Source organism: Elephas maximus, chromosome 14 (assembly GCF_024166365.1).
Source record: "Elephas maximus indicus isolate mEleMax1 chromosome 14, mEleMax1 primary haplotype, whole genome shotgun sequence".
NCBI lineage: Eukaryota > Metazoa > Chordata > Mammalia > Proboscidea > Elephantidae > Elephas > Elephas maximus.
The window spans coordinates 70,566,738-70,580,437 of NC_064832.1; positions in this window are offsets into that span (position 1 = coordinate 70,566,738).

The following is a 13,700-nucleotide window of genomic DNA, read 5'->3' on the forward strand; positions in this document are numbered from 1 at the left end:
CATAATGAAAGCACTAGAATGTGTGTTAACCACAAGATTCTGATGGTTCTGGTGCTAGCCCCAACACTTGCAGTTTAATTATCCCATAGAATGAAGGTGATGAGAGTTGCCTGGCCCACCTCATGTGCCTATTTGAAAGATTACAGAAGGTATGTGAAAATACAGTGTCACTAGCATGCCTCACAGATATAAAATATTATTTGAATTTCTCCTTGGTTAGCTTTCTTTAAAAAGCATTTTTTTCCTCTGAAATATCTCTCTTAACTAGAAACGAGTTACCATGGTATTCGAGACACTTCAATAAAAAATTGACAAATAAATGAAAAAAACATGTGGTTTAGGACTGTTCTTTAATGGTGTCTCACTGCATTTAGGGCTCTTTTTTCTGTATGTATTTAAGGATTATGTTTGCAAAATGACAGATACTCGATTCGACATTTTTTGATGTAAGAACATTGAAATAAGTAACATTTTTTTTTTTTTTTGCAATATAATTGGAAGCCTGCTGGTGCAGTGGTTAAGAGCTTGGTTGCTAACAAAAAGATTCGTAGTTGGAATCCACCAGCAGCTCCTTGGAAACCCTATGGGGCAATTCTACTCTGTCCTATAGGGTTGCTATGAGTTGGAATCGACTCGATGGCAATGGGTTAGAAGACAGTGTGATTTCATTTTACCTGGATACACAGTCAACAACCACGGAAGCAGCCGTTAAGAAACCGAACGACACATTGCATTGGGCAAATAAATCTGCTGCAAAAACAAAAAAAAGAAACTCTTTAAACTGTTAAAAAGCAAAGGTGTCACCTTGAGAACTAAGGTGTGCCTGAGCCAAGTCATGGTATTCCCTAATTGCCTCATATGCATGGAAAAACTTGACAATGAGTAAGGATAACTGAAGAAGAATCGATGCATTTGAATTATTGTGTTGGCAAAGAATATTGAATATACCATGGACTGCCAGAAGAATGAACAAATCTGTCCTGGAAGACGTACAGCCAGAATGTTTCTTAGAAGTGAGGATGGTGAGGTTTTGTCTTATGTGCTTTGGACATGTTATCCGGAGGGACCAATCCTTGGAAAAGGACAGAATACTTGGTAAAATAGTGGGTCAGCAAAAAGAGGAAGACCTTTAACAAGATGAATTGACACAGGGGCAGCAACAATGGACTCAAACATACTAACGATTGTGAGGATGGTGCAAGACCAGGGAGTGTTTTGTTCTGTTGTACATAGGGTTGCTATAAGTCAGAACCAACTAGACGGCACCTAACAACAACAACAACAGAAGAGAGTTTTAGCTTTGACTGGGAGAAAGGTAATTCCCATGGATCCTTTAAAAAATGGGTGTAGAATTCAGATAGAAAGCAGTCAAGATCAAGGTTAGTGGGTGCAATAGGAGTGAGCAGAGGGCCTGTTCTAATAGCTTAAATGTGCAAATGAGGAGAGAAATGAGGAAATATATGGAGGTGGAATAAGATGAAGAAAGATTTGCAAGATGGTTATAATTTTTCAGCAAAGGGTGGTGCCTGATGCAAAAGTATTACATAAAGGGTACAGATGTTCCCTTCGGCAATCGCAATATCTGGAATGAAATACCTGCCCCTAGCTTCTGCTATCCAGTCATCCTGCTTGCTTGCCAGGCTGCTGCAGACCTCCAGAGGGAATCCCTTTGTGTGCTTTGTGGGAAAGAGCATCCCCTTCTTCAATCACTCACTGGGCAGTGGGGCGTTGACTTGGGCTTTGGAAACCTCCCAAGTATAATAGAAACGGCTAGATCAGCAAGAACCCTTTTTAACTCTTGTCCTGACTATAGAAGGAGAGCTGACTGCTAATGGCTGCACAGGTTACCTGCTCCCACCAGGAACATGGACACAGGGCAGGGTGAGGTTTCTTTGTCCCTCCATGCTCAGGAGACTGCATTGCTTGCATTCAACGGAGAGAATTGGCTTCAGATTTCTCAAGGGTATTATTTATAATAACATTTCTGTAAGTAGGAAAAGTTTAGAAACGAAGTTAGTAATTTCAGTGAAGAAGCAGTTTCTTGCACTTTATTTAATGGAACTATTTAAACGGACCAGTGTCACATTATTGTTTTAAAAGAAAGCAAGAAAATTAAAAAGCTCTTCAATATTTAATGCAGCTGGAAATGATACCATATTGACAATATGCTAATCTGATGCTTTAAATTAAGTCTTTCTAATTAGTGCTCACAGGTAATCTAATTCTATTTTATTGGGAGAATAAATTTGAATACCTTCTACTAATACACACACACCCACACTGAAAATAATTTTTCAAATGAAAATTCACAACTGCATTATAAAAATTGTCTTTCAGATACATTAGTTATTAAGTTCTAGAAATAAAATACTGGATTATGTCACTGTTTTCTCAAAACAGTAGTTACATGAATAAGATACAGTAATAGTGTCAAATGCAGAACACCGGAATGAAACATCTGCTGCTTAGGTAATCTAAAATATGCAACTCATGAGTTTTAACATTGCATTTTATTATGTTACGAAAAGATATCAGAAACTTTTTGAAGATACTGCCTGTGTAATTTCATACTTTAGCAAATCTTTTTTGAGGCCAGTGTAATAGCACATACAGATATCTGTGGCTGTGTAGGTGTGGTGAGATGAATACCTGTAGAGTAACTGGTTTTTTCTGTTGACCCAGAGGCTTCTGTCTGCCTGTTTCTGGAAGGGTGAGTCTGAACCCCAGAGCCTTTGGATATATGTATATATATATATTTTTTTTTCTGCTGCAGTGATTCTATAAAAGGCTCATGTGACCTCAGATCATATAAAAAATGAAAAAAAAAAAAAACCTGAGAGATTAGGCATGTATATGATTTTAAATCCTACATTAAGGACAGGCTAGAGCAGCCTGTGGTTTATCCAGCACGCTCACATACATTGAAATCCTTTAAACACTTGTAGGACTCAAGACTGTACCTTGTGGAATTTCTTTTTTTAATATTTTTTTGGAAAAGTAAACTTTCAAAAATTGCCATAGAGCAGACATATGGAAAAGCGCACAAATCAAAAGCATATTCAGCTTGATGAATTTTCAGAAATGAGTACACCTATGTGCCAAAACTCCGATCAAGGAATAGAATACCATCGGCACCCAAAAGCCTCCTTCATACCTGGTTATGGTCACTACATACCTCAAAGGTAACTAGCATTCTGATTTTTGTCACCAAAGATTAATTTTGTCTGTTGTTGAACTCTATGTGAGTGGAATTGTATAGTACACTCTCTTTTGTGTCTGGTTTCTTTTGTTCAACATTATGTTTGTGAGATTTATCCATGTTGTTTTGGGTAGCACTAAGTAGTTCATTTTCATTGCTGTGTAGTATTCTATCGCCTTAATAGACTACATTTTATTTAGCCATTCTATTTGTGATGGACATTTGAGTTGCTTCAAGTTTTGGCTATCCTGAATAATGCTGTTATAAACATTGTTGTGTTTTTTTTTTTTTTAGTTTACATATATGTGCATTTTGTGGGGCATACATCTAGGAGTGGAATTACTGGATCATAACATACACGTGGAAACCCTGGTGGCATAGTGGATAAGAGCTATAGCTGCTAACCAAAAGGTTGGCAGTTCAAATCCACCAGAGGCTCCTTGGAAACTCTATTGGGCAGCTCTACTCTGGCTTTAGGGTCAGTATGAGTCAGAATCGACTCGACAGCAGTGGGTACCAGTGGGTAAGATACACGTATGTTTAATTTTTGATTTTGACTCACAGCGATCCTATAGGACAAAGTAGAACTGCTGTAATCTTTATGGAAGAAATAGCTGGATTAATTTTAAAGTTCTAGTATTTTGTTTAATATTAGAATTTGGGTTAATCATTCTCATAGGTAAAATGATCATAGATGTACTTTGTGTGGAATTGTGCATATAATATTCCGTGGTAAACAATATCTTCCTTTTTATTTTTCACTCTAACTGCAACCAGAAGTCATTGATATAGAAATCAGCATCTTTTTTCCTAATGTAGTTAATTTTACGTGCCTCAGGTTTAAAAAATCAGGTAGTTTAAACTTATAAAGAAGGACAAGTCAACACAATTATAATCTCAGCCAGAATTATTCAGGCAACTTTGAAGTATTCGATGCACAATAAATAAAGCTGTGTATTATTGTCCATAGCGTTTGAAAGAGAATGCCAAGATGGGACAGCGTATATTCTCCTTGATCCAAGGGGACCTAATTAGTACTAATGGGGGAAAAATAGCAAATGAGAGCAGGAGCTCAATATTATCAGGGGAAGTATCCTAATGGACAGATTGATCAGTTAATGGTAATTCCCAAGAGAAGTATGTTAATGCGATTGAAATATGTAATTAGTAGGGCAGAGAGCACTGGAAGGGGGGAGAAGTAAATGTATCACTTCTAATTCTCTATGCAACCCCTTTACAAATCAGTCCTATTCTGAGCAGTTCGTCTTTATTTGGGAAATGGATAAAAGCTAACATTGATATATTCATAGTGAAGAAATGTCTAGAAAAGGAACAGAATCATTAAAACTAGATTTTACTTTTCATTCCCCTTGCTGATGTTAGAGTGTGCATTCTAGAAATTCCCCCAAGGAGGCTCGTTTTTTCAGTTATTCTTGCTTGCTCGCTTCAGTATAATCAAATTTGCTTCATTACAATATTATAATGATACCACAAAAATTCTTATAGGTGAAAGGTGCATTCAGTAATTTAGCAAACTGGAAATGGTATACCATTTGAAAACTGAAGCCACGCTCGTGTCTGTTTATACTGAGAATATACTCTGGTCAGCTACATCAATGTGAATAGACAGAACTTTGGTTCTCAATGGTGGAATAAGTTTTACAGCATCACTGTGCTGGCTGTGACTGACGTTGACTAAGAATAACAGAAGTGAGGCATTCTTTAAAAAACTTTCTATAGGTATCATAACCTAGTTGTCAGCTCAATCAATTCTGATCTGCAAAATAATGGATTGTTTTGTGTTACTAAACTCAGAATGTAATTTTTCTCTTGTATTTTCTTTTTCCTTTTATTGGTAGAACATTAAAAATTAAATAGAGTGAGACAACTCAAGAATATCACCAAAGCCGTTTTAATTAAACCTGAGTATTTTAGCCAGGGGTACACACTTAATTATTTCTTGTTTGTATTAACTTAATCAAAGTTCTAATTTTTGGGAAAAGAAACTAGTTTATAACTGAATAAGGTTTTTTTTTTTTTTTATAGACCAGTGATACACATTGAACTCATTCATATTTACTGTATCCAGCTTAAATTCTCTAGATATTTGCCACATCTTTATTTTGCTCTCTGTTATGAAGACATGGCCAAAACATTTAGTATTTAAATCAAGTTTTGGAAGCAGAGTTAAGTGCAAAAAATATGATTTGCTAGTACAAGTCAGGGTTATTATGGAAGACTACAAACTAATTATAGGGAAGAACCTACCTGAGTGTACTCATTATACTTGTACTACACCCATAGGATGTACAGTATCTGTCTATTTAATCCTGCTGTCCATAATCTAGGACATGTCTTTGTTAATGATGGAAAATATTTGAAGAAATGAATACACAGGGAGTAGGTCTTGATCCCGTAATTTGCAAAAAAGTCTGGATAGGATTTGTTATCTATCACCAAGGTAATGAATCAAACTGGAAACATTTTGCAGTTGCCAAGGGAAAGTCTACATATATAGAAATAGCAATCTTCATAGTTGGCAAAAACAAATTCAAATCAAAGTTAATTTTGGCCAGATGAACAGATCAGTTGCTACCCTGTGTTATATATTCCCTTTGTCTTTGTACCATCCATGCATTGTGGTAAGTCTTTTTTGTGTCAGGGTATCTGATTCACAGGGTGTTGTTTACAAATCAATACTATAGTCTCATCCAGTCATCTTTATCCTTCCTTGAGCATCAAGCCACATTCCCTATAAATTCAAGGCAATTATTCCTGTAATTATAGAGTTGCATCTTAGTATTCTTTAGCAATATGTCTCCTAAGTTATTTTCATGACATAATACCACTGATATAAAAATAATACTGAACAAGGAGTCCCTTAAGGCAGAGACCTTATTAATCATGTATATGCCTGGCATACATAATAGGCCTGGCGCATAGTAGAGGGGATGAACTGTAATATATATGAGATAAAAGCGCCACCACTGTGTTAAATTTAGATTTCTAAACCCACTGGAAGGCTAGAATCCTGCTCCCTAATGACTGGCTAACACCTTTGGAATTTGAGATTACTAGCACAGCCCACCAAAATGCACTGCACTCTAGGCATTTAAACTAAAATTTCAGAGAGCGTGGACTTCTACTCCAGGATCCCTGTAGATGGCCCTCAAACTGATTTAAGGCTTTCAAGCAAAAGAGGAACAATTTAACATTTTACTGCTTCAAAATAGTGGTAATTTAACATTTTACTGTTTTTACTAAGGTACAAGGTAAGACCGATAGCGACTTAAAGTATCGCTATTTCAAATCTACACTTATTTTAGGCTTTGCAAACTATTTAGAAGCTACTGAGTTGTTATGGGAAAACCTGGTGGTGTACTGGTTAAGTGCTACAGCTGCTAAGCAAAGGGTCGGCAGTCCGCATCCACCAGGCGCTCCTTGGAAACTCTACAGGGCAGTTCTACTTGTCCTATAGGGTCGCTGTGAGTGGGAATGGACTCAACAGCAGTGGGTTTGGTTTGGTTTGAAGTTGATATGAATGTTAGTAATTCTTTATATTAATGCCAAGCTTGAAATTTCAAGTGATACTTGACATTGGATAATCTGGAATAGTATTCTATAGTTTGTTTTTGTTTTTTAAAAAAATTTATCTACCTTCGAGATAAACAAAATCTTGAACTTGTGCGGAAAGATGTATGCCCAAGGTTATTTATTATTGTATTATTTGTAATAGCTAAAAACTGTAGTCAACTTTAGTGCTTATTTATATTGTCTAAATAAGTAGTAATAAAACTATTCAGCGGAATTCCATCCACGCACTAAAATAAACCAGGTGGCTCTGTATAAACTCACATGGAAAGACCCTGAAGATACAGTATTATGTGAAATAAGAGGAGGTCACAGATAAAAAAAAAAAAAAATTTTTTTTTTCACAGGTAAATATATACAATGTAGTTCCATTTGTGTAAAACAAAACAATAAGAAACTAGAGCTATATGTTTATATGCTAATTCATGCGTGTATATGTAAAAAAGGTCTGGAAATTTTCACACCATATGACTAACCTTGGTTATATCATGGGCTTGTTGGGTGGCAGGACTTGTTCTGTTACTTTATATATTCCTGAACCATTTGAATTCATAAACAGTGATTGTTTTTGCATTTTATATGAGTAGTAAAGACATAGACTTTTACATTTTTGTTAAAATCTATAATTTTAGTGTTATTTAAAAAATTTTCACAAATTCTTAAAACCCAGCAATCACTGAATTTCTTTAATCCATTTTAAGGATACGTATTAAGCAGATAAGCCACAAACCAAACCTGTTGCCATCAAGTCAATTCCAACTCAGAGTGACCCTTTAGGACAGAGTAGAGCTGCCCCATAGGGTTTCAAAGGAGCAGCTGATGGATTCGAACTGCCAACCTCTCAGTTAGCAGCTGTAGCTCTTAATTACTTCACCATCAGGGCTCCATTAAGTAGAACTCATTATTAAACGTCATGCTGGACACAGTCTCCACTATCAAGTCATACAGAGTCCAGTATGGCGTCAGAGGGAGAAACACAAACCAGTAAAATACAAGAGCTTAATTTGGAGACTATTGTGATTGTCTATAGGCACTGGTTTCCAACCTCTTTTGATATAGCATTACTCTCAGTAAAAATAAAAATTTGATCATATACCCTCAATACACCTTTACTTATTTATTTACATATAAATTAGATACTATCTTATTATAAAACCCAGTCATACACTGTAAATCATACATTCATCTGTCAGTTTGTGGTACTGTGGTGCTTTGTGTGTTGCTATGATGCTGGAAGCTATGCCACCAGTATTTCAAGTACCAGCAGGGTCACCCATGGTGGACAGGTTTCAGTGGACCTTCCAGACTAAAACAATCTAGGAAGAAAGGCCTGGTGTTCTGTTTCCAAAATTTAGCCAATAAAAACGTTATGGATCATAACAGAACATTCTGACTTGCTTGCTTTGGACATATCATCAGGAAGGATCAATTGCTGAAGGAGAACATCATGTTTAGTGAAGTAGAGGGCCAGAAAGGGCAATGGAGACCCTCAGGGAGATGGTTTGGGATAGTAGCCACAAGGATGAACTCAAACATGCTGGCAGTTGTGAGGATGATGCAGGATCAGGCAACGCTTTGTTCTGTTGTACCAAAGGTTGCCATGAGTTGCAGTTGAATCAATGGCAGTTATCTATCTATCTAAAGCACACGTACAAAAATTAAAATGGAATAGGATGAAAAATATAGATGAATAGATGTTAATTTTTTATTTTGGGAACAAAATGGATATGTGTTCCACTCCACCCTGTCTGCCCACCCCCCTCCCCACCAGCGCAGATAAAATAACGAAGGAATAACAGTTAGGGGACAAACGTAAGAATCAGCATCTGTCTTCTTCCCCTTGACTCCCTTCTCCAGTAGTTGAAGATGACTTGGTGATGATCTCTATTTGCAGATTCTCATTCAGTCCAATCTTTGAGAAATTCCTTGCTCCATTGCCTTCCCCCCGCCCAGCCCCATGCAACTCCTCCTTCTACCTCCTGACTACTTCTGAAATGAGGACCGAGGCTATCGTTTCCTTTGGACACTGTGCCTTGTTCACCTGGCTTCTAGGGCCTCAACCAGCCTTGGAACCGGACCAGGTTCCCCAGGAATTCCTCTCTGGTTCTGGCATATTTCTTCTTTTTTAAGGTTTATGTAACACAACTATTGAAGTTAATTGAGATACAATAACCTGCATATATTTAAAATGGGCAATTTGACATGTTTTAGCTTAAGTATGTAGCTCTGATACCATCATAATAATCATGATAGAGTATATCCATCACTCCCCAAAATTTCCCTGTGCCCTTTATGATCTCTCCCCTCCTTGCACCCCATACCATATCCCCAAGAAACCACTGATCTGTTTTCTATCACTATAAATTAGGTTGCCTGATTTAGAATTTAATGTAAATGGAATCATGGATTATTATACTTCTTTTGTCTGATTTATTTTATTCACAATAATTGTTTTGAGATTCATCCATGTTGTTGCATGTATCAGTAGTTCATTCGTGCATCCCACGCAAATGATTAAGCACTGTAGATACTCACCAAAATGCTGGATGTTCAAATCCACCCAGACGTGCCTCAGAAGAAAGGCCTGGAAATCTACTTCTTAAAGATAACAGCCATAAAAATTCCTCTAAATCACAGTTCCATTCTGAAACACATGAGGTTGTCATGAGTTGGAATTGATTCGACAGCAGCTAGTTTGGCTTTGGCTTTGGTATTCCATTATATGAATATAGGAACCCTGGTGGTGCAGTGGTTAAGCACTCGGCTACTAACTGAAAGGTTGATGGTTCAAACACACCAGCTGCTCCATGGGAGAAAGATCTAGCAACCTGCTTCCGTAAAGATTTACAGCCTTGAAAACCCTATGGAGCAGTTCTACTCTGTCCTACAAGATGGCTAGGAGTTGGAATTGACTTGATAGCAGTGGCTTTGGGTTTGGATGTATGAATACATTGAACAATGCAAGAAGCATTAAAAAAAAAAAAAAGAAAGAAAGAGGGAATACGCAGAGTCACCGTACCAAAAAGAATTAGTCAATGTTCAGCTATTTCAGAAGGTAGCATATGATCGAGAACCGACGGTATTAAAGGAAGAAGTCTAAGCTGCACTGAAGACATTGGTGAAAAACAAGACTCCAGGAATTGACTGAATACCGAATGAGATGCTTCAACAAACAGATGCAACACTGGAAGTGCTCACTTGTCTATGCCAAGAAATTTGGAAGACAGTTTCCTGGCCAACCGACTGGAAGAAATCCATATTTGTGGCCACTCTAAAGAATGGTGATCCAACAGAATGTAGAAATTATCTAACAATATCATTAATATCGCATGCAAGTAAAATTTTGCTGAAGATAATACAAAAATGGTTGTAGCAGTACATTGACAGAAAAATGCCAGAATTTCAAGCCGGATTCAGAAGAGGTCATGGAACAAGGGATATCATTGCTATCAGATGGATCTTGGCTGAAAGCAGAGAATATGAGAAAGATGTTTACCTGTGTTTTATTGACTATGCATAGGCATTCAACTGTGTGGATCATAAAAAATTGTGGATAATATTGCAAAGACTGGGAATTCTAGAACACTTAATTGTGCTCATGAGGAACCTGTCATAGAGCAAGAAGAAGTCTCTTGAACAGAACAAGGGCATACTGCATGGTTTAAAACCAAGAAACGTGTGCATCAGTGTTATATCCTTTCACCATGCTTATTCAATCTGTATGCCGAGCAAATGATCTGAGAAGCTGGACTATATGAAGAAGATTATGGCATCAGGATCTGAGGAAGACTCATTAACAACCTTCGATATACAGATGATACAACCTTGCTTGCTGAAAGCAAAGAGAACTTGAAGCACTTAGTGATGAAGATCAAAGACCACAGCCTTCAGCATGAGTTACACCTCAACATTAAGAAAAAATTCCTCACAACTGGACCAATTAGCAACATCATGATAAATGGGGAAAAGATTGAAGTTGTCAAGGATTTCATTTTAGTTGGAACCACAATCAACACCCACGGAAGCAGCAGTCACGGAATCAAACAATGTATTGCGTTGGGCAAATCTGCTGCTAAAGACCTCTTGAAAGTGTTAAAAAGCAAAGATGTTACCTTGAGGACTAAGTTGTGCTTGACCCAAGCCTTGGCATTTTTCAATCACCTCATATGCATGTGAAAGCTGGACAATACTTAACAAAGATCGAAGAAGAATTGATGACTTTGAATTATGGTGTTGGAAGAATATTGAATATACCATGGACTGCCAAAAGAAGGAACAAGTCTGTCTTGGAAGAAGTACAGCCAGGATACTCCTTAGAAGCAAGGATGACGAGACTTAGTCTCACGTACTTTGGACATGTTATCAGAAGGAATCAGTCCCTGGAGAAAGGCATTATGCTTAGTAAAGTAGAAGACCAGTGAAAAAGAGGAAGACTCTCAAAGAAATGGATTGACATAGTGGTTGCAACAGTGGGCTCAAACTATGTCTTAGTTATCTAGAGATGCGAAAACAGAAATACCACAAGTGGATGGTTTTAACAAAGAGAAATTTATTCACTTACAGTCTAGGAAGCTAGAAGTCTGAATTTAGTGTGCCAGCTCCAGGGGAAGCCTTTCTCTTTCTCTTGGCTCTGGAGGAAGTTCTTTGTCATCAATCTTCCCTGGTCAAGGAGCTTCTCAGCACAGAGACCCCAAGTCCAAAGGATGCATTATTCTCCTGGGTCTTGTTTCTTGGTGGTATGTGGTCCTTCTGTCTCTCTGCTCACTTCTCTCTTTTATATCTCAAAAGAGATTGACTTAAGACACAACCTAATTTTGTAGATTGAGTCATGCTTCATTAACATAACTGCCACTAATTCTACCTCATTAACATCATAGAAACAGGATTACAACATATAGAAAAATCAAGTAAGTTGACAAAAGGGTGGACAGTCACAACATGCTGGTAATCATGGCCTACCGAGTTGACAGATATTTTTTCGGGACACAGTTCAACTCGTGATATGTAGCAATTATTGTGAGGATGGTACAGGACCATGCATTGTTTCCTTCTATTGTTCATGGGGCTGCTAGGAGTTGGAACTGACTCAGCGGCACCTAACAACAACAATAGCCTATGCATATATGAATATATGAAAATTTGTTTAATAATTTACCTGTTAATGGACAGTTGGGTCTTTTTTTTTTTTCTTCCAGTTTTTGGTAATTACAAGAAAGCTGCTATGAATATTCATTTCTCTAGGGTAATATCTAGGAATGGAATGGAGGGATCCTATGGTTTATGTTTAACCTTTAGAGCCCCCAATCTGTTTTCCAAAGTGATCGTGCCATTTTACAGTCCCACTAGCTATGTAGGTGCTCCATATTCTCACCAACACTTGGTATGGTCATTCCTTTTAATTTTAGACATTCTAATAGATGTGTAAGTGATGTGTCATTGCAGTTTTATTTACATTTACCTAATGACTAAAGATGTTCAACATCTTTTCATATACTTATTTGCAATCCCTATATCTTTTTTGGTGAAGTATCCTTTCAAATCTTCTGCCTGGTTTAAAAAAAATGTTTGTTTTCTTACTGTTGAGTTTTGAGAGTTCTGTTTACAAGTCCTTTATCAAATAAATGATTTGCAAGTATTTTCTCCAAATATATGTCTTTTCTTTTTCTTAAGAGTGTCTTTTTAAGAGATGAAGTTTTTAAATTTGACAAGGCCAATTTATCAGTTTTTTTCTTTTTTTTGATTGTGTTGTTGTTGGTGTAGCTAAGAAATGATTGCCTTACTGAAGTTCACGAATGATTTGTACTATGTTTTCTTCTGGAAATTTTATATCTTTAGAGTTTACATATGTCTTTAGCACATTTTAAATTAATTTTTGTTATGATGTGACATATAAATTGAGGCTCTTTTTTTTTTTTTTGCATATACATATACCCAATTATTCCAGAACCATTTATTGAAGAGGCTATCCTTTCTTCACTGAATTGCCTGTGGATATGAAGGGCCTGGAAAGAGAAGCACAAATGGTGGAATGTATTTGGGTTGGGGTGAGAGGGAATGGAACTGGGGTGGATAAGATTATAGAGTTTGAAATACTGGTTGAAATTTCTAATGTAGTTCTTGGTATTGGGAGACAGATTGTAGTTAGAGAGATTTGGGACTCATTTACTTGGAGGTGAAAAATGAAACTGTGGAAGTATATGGGCTTCTCACTGAAGTAGAGAATACATGTTCAGAATAGAAGAGGGCTGAGAAAGAACTTTGGGGGAAAGATAGGAGAAAAGGTGCTAGTGTGTTCTTGATAAAGCACTCTCATTTATTTCTTCAACAACAGAATCTTGTTTATTCCAACAAGATAACTATAGAGTTGTCCCCAAGTTTTTTTTTTTTTTTTTGACCACTTATTATTAACATGACCTGAAAGATAAACTACAGCATATTTCAAACTTGATTCTCAAATGACAAATGGTAACAGGATTTGATAAATTCTGCATAGGGCAGAGGGATCCCAGAAATACTGTGCAATATGATACTTTTTCCTTCTCTAACGTTGATTTGCTGTAATAGAAAGGCTACATGACACCAGCACTTGTTTCATTTGTGTTGATAATACCCCCTTATGTTATGTAGACTCAGATATTTGATGGGTCAACAGATGAGTGTCCTGAAATACTGCTCATATTCTATTGCCATTAGCTGGAAAAGAACTGTCATTGGAGATGAAGTAGTAGTCACTCATATTAGCTGGAAGGAGAGGAATGTTTCTTTGTTTTTGTGATTGCACATGCCTTCATCTCTGTTCAGATAAAAGTGATGTTGTTTTTGTCTTCTTCATGGTCATGAAGAGTCCTTGTTGTGTGATCCTCATAGTCTGTACAATTGTTAATGTTAACATCGTGGCCAAGCTATAACA